Source organism: Pyxicephalus adspersus, chromosome 1 (assembly GCF_032062135.1).
Source record: "Pyxicephalus adspersus chromosome 1, UCB_Pads_2.0, whole genome shotgun sequence".
Lineage (NCBI taxonomy): Eukaryota > Metazoa > Chordata > Amphibia > Anura > Pyxicephalidae > Pyxicephalus > Pyxicephalus adspersus.
Window position 1 is genome coordinate 128265699 of NC_092858.1, and position 6803 is coordinate 128272501.

Sequence of the window (6803 nt, forward strand, 5' to 3'; positions counted from 1 at the left end):
GTCAATATAGGTGATTTTCCTGTTAATGGTCTCTCCCGACGCGTTTTGCCCTCGTGGGCTTCCTCAGGGGAATTGAGACCCTATTCGGGTACAAGCTCAATTACTGATCTTCTATCCTTTTAACTTACATCGCTACCTGGTCAATATACCAAGTAAGTTATGACTTCTGATATGATTATGTGACTTATTATTAATATTATATGAAATGTTATTTCTACATATCAATTTATTAATTCATATGTGTCTCCACAAATTGTAGGGTCTCAACTCCCCTGAGGAAGCCCACGCGTCGGGAGAGACCCTTAACAGGTTTTTTTTGCTTTGTTGGGATTAATTTAGACAAACATCTGTCCTAGTTGCATTCATTATAATAATGTACCTGTTCTAACTTACATACAAATTCAACTTAAGAACAAACCTATAGCCCCTATCTCATATGTAAGCCGGGGACTACCTGTATCTGAGTTCCCTCCTTTTTTACACTGCCAGGTAACATTTCTGGAGGAATGCTGTTTCTTGATATTTATTAGAGACAGAGGCTTTATGAGTGAAGATTACTGCACTTTCTATTTGACCTAGAGTAAATGTAAGTTCCAGTTCTTTTCCCCCCATTTAAAATAAAAATGGTAGGATAGGTGCATAACCAGAGTCATTGCACATACCATAAATCTAATGTGTAGCTTAGAGGGTCTGTTTTTACACACAGTTGTTCAAATGTGGTGAGTGAATTGCAAAAAGAATTAATGTTCGAGAATGTCTGAAGAAAATGTCTCAATTGGAGAGTGCGCTTTTCTAGAGCTGCCACAACTCTCTGGAATGTCCACATCCTATTTGACTTGCCCCTACTTACTGCTCATTTAAAAGAGCACTCAGAATCCATCTTTTCAAACTCACCTGCCCATCTTCTTCTGTCTCTTAAAGCCCTCACTACTTACCCACCATTCCATATCCCCCCTCCTATTGTGTTACTTCCCCCACCTCTTAGACTGTAAGCTCTTCTGGGCAGGGTCCTCTCCTCCTGTGTCACTGTCTGTATGTGTCTGTCATTTGCAACCCCTATTTATTGTACAGTGTTGCCTAATATGTTGGTGCTATATAAATACTGCTTACTAATAATATTTTTGTATATGACTTAAAATAATAAAAAGGGATTAAATAGGTTGAAAAATTCCAATCCTTTTCACACAGATTTTGTGATTCATCTATTCCTACATTTGTGGTGTTTTCAATATACTTTGACATTGCAAGTAATCCAAATAATGCTGGTGAATGTATTGTTTGTATTACACTATATAACATGTATGGCCAGTAGTAGACTATTTGGGTACTTACACCTCTGAGTACATGTTTAAAAATATTAATTATCTTGGAAAACAGACAAAGTGATTCCTGTCCAGAATACATAAAATTACATAAAATTAGATAAAAATGCCTGTCTATCAGTTCAGTCACCTGTTTGTGGGAAACAAGAAAGTAAAGTTGGACTTTAAATATTCATACTAGCTGTTTAAATTATTTTATTTTTGCTTATTTAACCAGTTCTTATGACATTCATATGTATATATGATATGTAAAAGCATAATCAATAAAGCCAGTAATCTTGGTTCACACTGTAAATATTTGTATTTTGGAACGAATAGCAATGAAACATCAAATGTTAAAAGAGTTCCCGGTGAAAGAGTTATATGTGTCAGCCATAATCTTAACTTGATGAGTGGGCGATAGGTGCAGATGAGCAGATCTGAGCTGTGCGGTGCTAGATTAGACAGGTGACTACTAAAATTTGTAAGCTGTTCATTGAATTAGGAATGACAGGAAGTGACTTGAACTAAATCAGCGCATTCCCCCATGCTGCTACTCCCAGCTGGTGCTAGACTAGAGAACAATGGCATCATTTTGAATATGTCATATATAATGCTGGGTTCTGGTTTCGCAGAAACATCATTGAAAAAGCAAATGCAAGTCATAGATATTTTTGTATTTGAAGTGAACCTGTCATAGCTCTTAATTTGTCATATAGGTAAATGCAGAGGTGCTTGGACATAACTTTTTTGCACATTGCCCGGCTGGCCCTAGACTTCCTGTGTAGCTTTACTTTGTTTTATTTATTTTTTTCATTCTAGGAAAAATACTGGCTTCTGGTGCTTGAACAATACTGAGATGTGAATGTAGCCTAAAGGTGCCTCCTGTACCCCAATACTGTCCACATAGGCATGTCAAGCTCAAATGTAAATTGTGCACAAAATCAAGTGGAAGAGCCCACCGAAATTTCAAAAAGCATGGTATTTTAAATTCATAATATAGTAACAATTGAATTTTGAATTTTGTGATAAAAGAAAAAGTGAAACACACTTGCCCCCATAAGCTTGCATTGCCTCCTTTAGCAGAAGTTACTTTTTATTGGCATTTTGAACCAGTGTCTTAATGACCAATTCTGTACGAAAAATTCCAAATTAGGGTTTTTGGAGAATTCCTAAACACTCAGCTCTTCACATATCTATATATTTTCTCTTTTGTGCCCATCCTAAGTACAACTTACTGGTACAATAACACTTTACTAACACACTCACACTTTTTCCAGACCTGTACAAACAGGTACTCAACAGCATCTACTCTCCTTGGTTCTTTCACTGGAGTTTACTGCATATAACCAGTAGCCACAGTAAGATGAGAAGTGACAAAAACATTATATATTTACATATATAACCTCTACCACCCTCCTCAATCTGAGACAGCAGCCTGTGGGTGCCATTATTATAATGTTTGCTCGGCATATACCTAGCATATAATTGCTAAAGAGTGTGCCTCTATGCAAGAATAACTTAATTTCCTGAATGTAGTTTTCCTGCAAGTTATTCCACAATATTACATCTCATGATAATTTAATCATTCGCTGTTATAAACTTTGAAAAAGCTATGCAAGCTGTTTCATGCTTTGAAAGCCGCACCAACCGCAAACTTGCCAGTTGTGTATTTGGCACAGGGTTCTGTAGCTAAATGCCAGCTTTTCTGGACTAGATTGTAAATTAAAAAGAGAGAGACTCCTGTGCGGTTACACGTTTCTGGCTGTAAAACAATTGCGCAGTTAAACTTGTTGTACAACCTGCTTGAAATACATGTATCAGTTTAAAGTGACTTCTCTCCAGCGCATGTCTAAAGCTCCAAAATTAGAAAATTAAGTAGATATCTTATGAAGCATTGCAAATTCCTTAATTCTAAAGCATTGCTTAACCATCCTATATTCCGAATAAAAACATTATTTTTGACTAATTTTGCTATTTTTTTTAAATGCTAATAGCCAGGCTTTTTTGTTACAGAATACACTTTAAAAGTCGCTTTTATCAAATAAAGCTTTTTCTGCTTGTCATTTCTGCATGCGCAACTCAGTTTATAGTCTCAGCATGATTCTGTGCAAGAGAAAAGTATTTGCACATGCATGAAAGTTATATTACCCTGTCCTGGCCAATGGAGATGACTGAAGACTCTGTTCCCAGAGGAACACTGGGAAGTAAACTAGTTGCCAAAAACCAAGAGCATCATGGACTTTATTCATTGGATGAATTCAGGAGCTGGAGGGTTACCATTTGTCAGGTAGGTCTGCAAATATTGCTTGAATACTTGCACAATATGGCAAACAGCTCCAGGGTCCTAAAATTAGGCAATTGTGTTGCATTTCAATTATGCTTTAAACCAGTGCTTCTGAACCCGAGTCCTTGAGAAGTTGCTAGGGGTTCTTTGAGCCATGAACAATTTGGACATTTTTTGTCAATTACCACTGGTACCAATGATCTTTTTGGCTATCTGTAAGATTGAAATCCTTCCAATTGGCCAACAATGTAAGAGACATTCTCCCTACTGACCACCACTGTACTGTGAGCTGTGAACATAGTGATTATAGAAGGGGTTCCCTGAGATCTGTAATTCAAAAATTTACCCATGTTAAAAAGGTCAAAAAAGGCTGCTTTAACTATTTTCAACTATTCTTTTAATAGTTGATATAATTTCTTAGCTTGTCATATGTTTAACAATAATACATTTCTAATATCACCTTAAGTATGTAGTTATTTGTTTTATACATGGGTGAAAAAGATCAAATTAGTGCTTTTCACCTCATAGCATCATCACCTTTTTCATCTGGATACTATATATTCCCAGATGCATTATGCCATCATGAAAAAAAATCTCCATAGAGAAGGATAAACGTATTTATTGGGTGTTACTTTTTCCGAAAGTTAGATAATTAACTTATACAGTACCCAGTATTGTATATAGCAGTTAACATTTAGTTAGTATTTCCCTTTATGGTAAAGGGAAATGTTTTTTATTCTTTGTACAAAATAATATAGATTGCCCAAAATGTGAAATTGTTTTTGATTGTACCACTGCTGTTGTTTAGGTTAGTTTTAAATTAGGTTGCATTTTTTTGACAAAATAAAATGAACAATTCTATATAAAACCCTCTTCCTTTATGATGCTAAAGAACTATTGAAGTGATTAAATGATGCTGGTTGTCATTAAACTTGAGAAATAAGGTGAAGACATTGGGCAGAATAGGACGTGTCAAGCTGTTCAGCGCAAAGAGGAAGGTAAATAATACGCAGCAGGCTCCTTTTCAGTTATCAGCACGACAGCTGGGGTTGACAGCAGAAAAAAATTGAATGAAGGCTGTACATTAAACCAGGTGAAGAAGCACTGCACTTATCATAGAGGCATGAATCACTGAATGTAATAAATGTGCATCAGCAAGGCACTGCTTGCAAAAGAGAGGTATTAGGCACACTGTGTATCTAAAAAAACAGTACACATAACTCAGAGAGCCATGAGGCACTACATGTAAAAAAAGAGGTACGAGGAACTATAGTCATAGCATGTAATATATACATGAGTCATGATTCAATATGGGTGATAAGGGTTTAAGGTACAATATGCTTTAGGCATGAAGCATTTTGTGTACTGGGTACATGACATATTGCGATAATAGAGAGGTGTAAGGCATTGCATGTAGTAAAATTGTAGGCATGGATGCTATTAGAGAGGCATTAGGCATTGAATATAATGAAAAGAAACACAGCACTGTAAACAATAAGGAGATCTAGATATAAATGTATAGAGTGGTATGGGGGAAATAGAGGGGTATTAGGCACAGCATGTAATAGTTATCAAGCACAGTAGCAGAGAGGCATGAAATTCTGCCAGTAACAGATAATTATTGTGCCCATCCAAACATCTATCATCTTTTTAAATATAATATGTGTTGTTATCCTCAACAATACCTATTTTGCCATATAACACTAATGGTAAGGCATATCACTGTTCCTGTAGTGAAAAGGCATGGAGCACTGAATGTAACAGAGAGGCATGGGGCACTGACTACTATAGTGCCACGAGGCACAGTGTGTAATGTAGAAGTATAGGGCACTATGTTAACAGGTATGAAGGACTGTATTATTTACATGTATGAATGAGTAATCCCCAAGCAGTTATTAAGTATCACAAGATATTTGTTGTCCTGTCATTTACAACCCTTGACACACTGGTATAGACAGAGAAACAGAATTATAGGATTATGTATTGTGGATGTGAAATTATTCTGTGAATGGTAGGATTATTTAATGTAAAGTAGATCTTCACAGGATAGTCAGTCGAAGTTCTCCATAAATTCATAGTGGGCAGGTCCCAAATAATGTTCTTTTTTTTTTTTGGCCATTGAAATTTTGGGGCACTTGGAGCAGAGAGATTTGGCTTTAACATCAGTGAGTAATTTCAGTTCCAGATGCTATTACATAAAATGCTTTAGACTTTTTTTTTCGTAATGAAACATGGCAACAAGTGTCAACTTTACTGCCAAGTAACAAATAATGCAGCCTAAGCCTGTTAGTCTTCTTTGTAAGTATTCTGGCAAAACACTGGCACTGTGGTGAGTAGGGAGAATATCAGTAATGAAAAATGACACTGCTTTTTTTAAAGCTTTTAAGATCGTAATGACAATAGGGGGTCTATTTAGAAAGCAGTGAATCTGACATTCACCAAACATTCTTTGGTGGAGAATCAGTTATTGCTGTTGGAAACAAATGGACCTGAAGGATTCTCTACCAGAGAATGTTTGATAAATGTCAGATTCACTGCTTTTAATTAAATCAACAAGCATCAAGTCGACTTATTTATAGAGAAGTGGCGATCTAATAACAATGTCACATTTTATATTCTGGTGGCTACTAAGTGCAATCAGATTTTGTACTGTGATAGCTATAGTATAATTAACCTAAAGTCACATTATGCACCTTCATTCACTTCAAAGGATTTACAGACAACTAGCCAATGATTGGAAGAAATGGAAGAGAAGTCGACCTTTTCTGTTTTCAGATTTGCATTGTAGTTGTGCATTGCTTCTTTGTAAACTGGAGACAGTGGCAAAAGTGAAACAAATACCACTGAACTTTATTGTGGCCAAGGCACTAATATCAAAGTAAATGCTATCTGGCAATTATTTTTTAGATGAATAATCTAAAAATGTATATCTAAGTATATTCAGAGTCCTATTTTTGGTGGATTACCAGTTTCCAAAACCTCACTTCCCACCTTGTTTTTAGTTTAAAAGAGCTATTGTGCTATAACTTTTTTTCTTCAATTGCCAGAATCAAAACTACACTGAGTAGATCGACTGAACCATGACCAGGAACAGATTACTGCATCCTCTTCTGCCAAGTCAAGGTATACGTGCAGTGCTCATCCTAACTTTCCGTCTGACAGCTGAGGGCTCCAGAGTGTGCCCTTATGTACGAAGCTGTCTAAGCTTTTGTGCT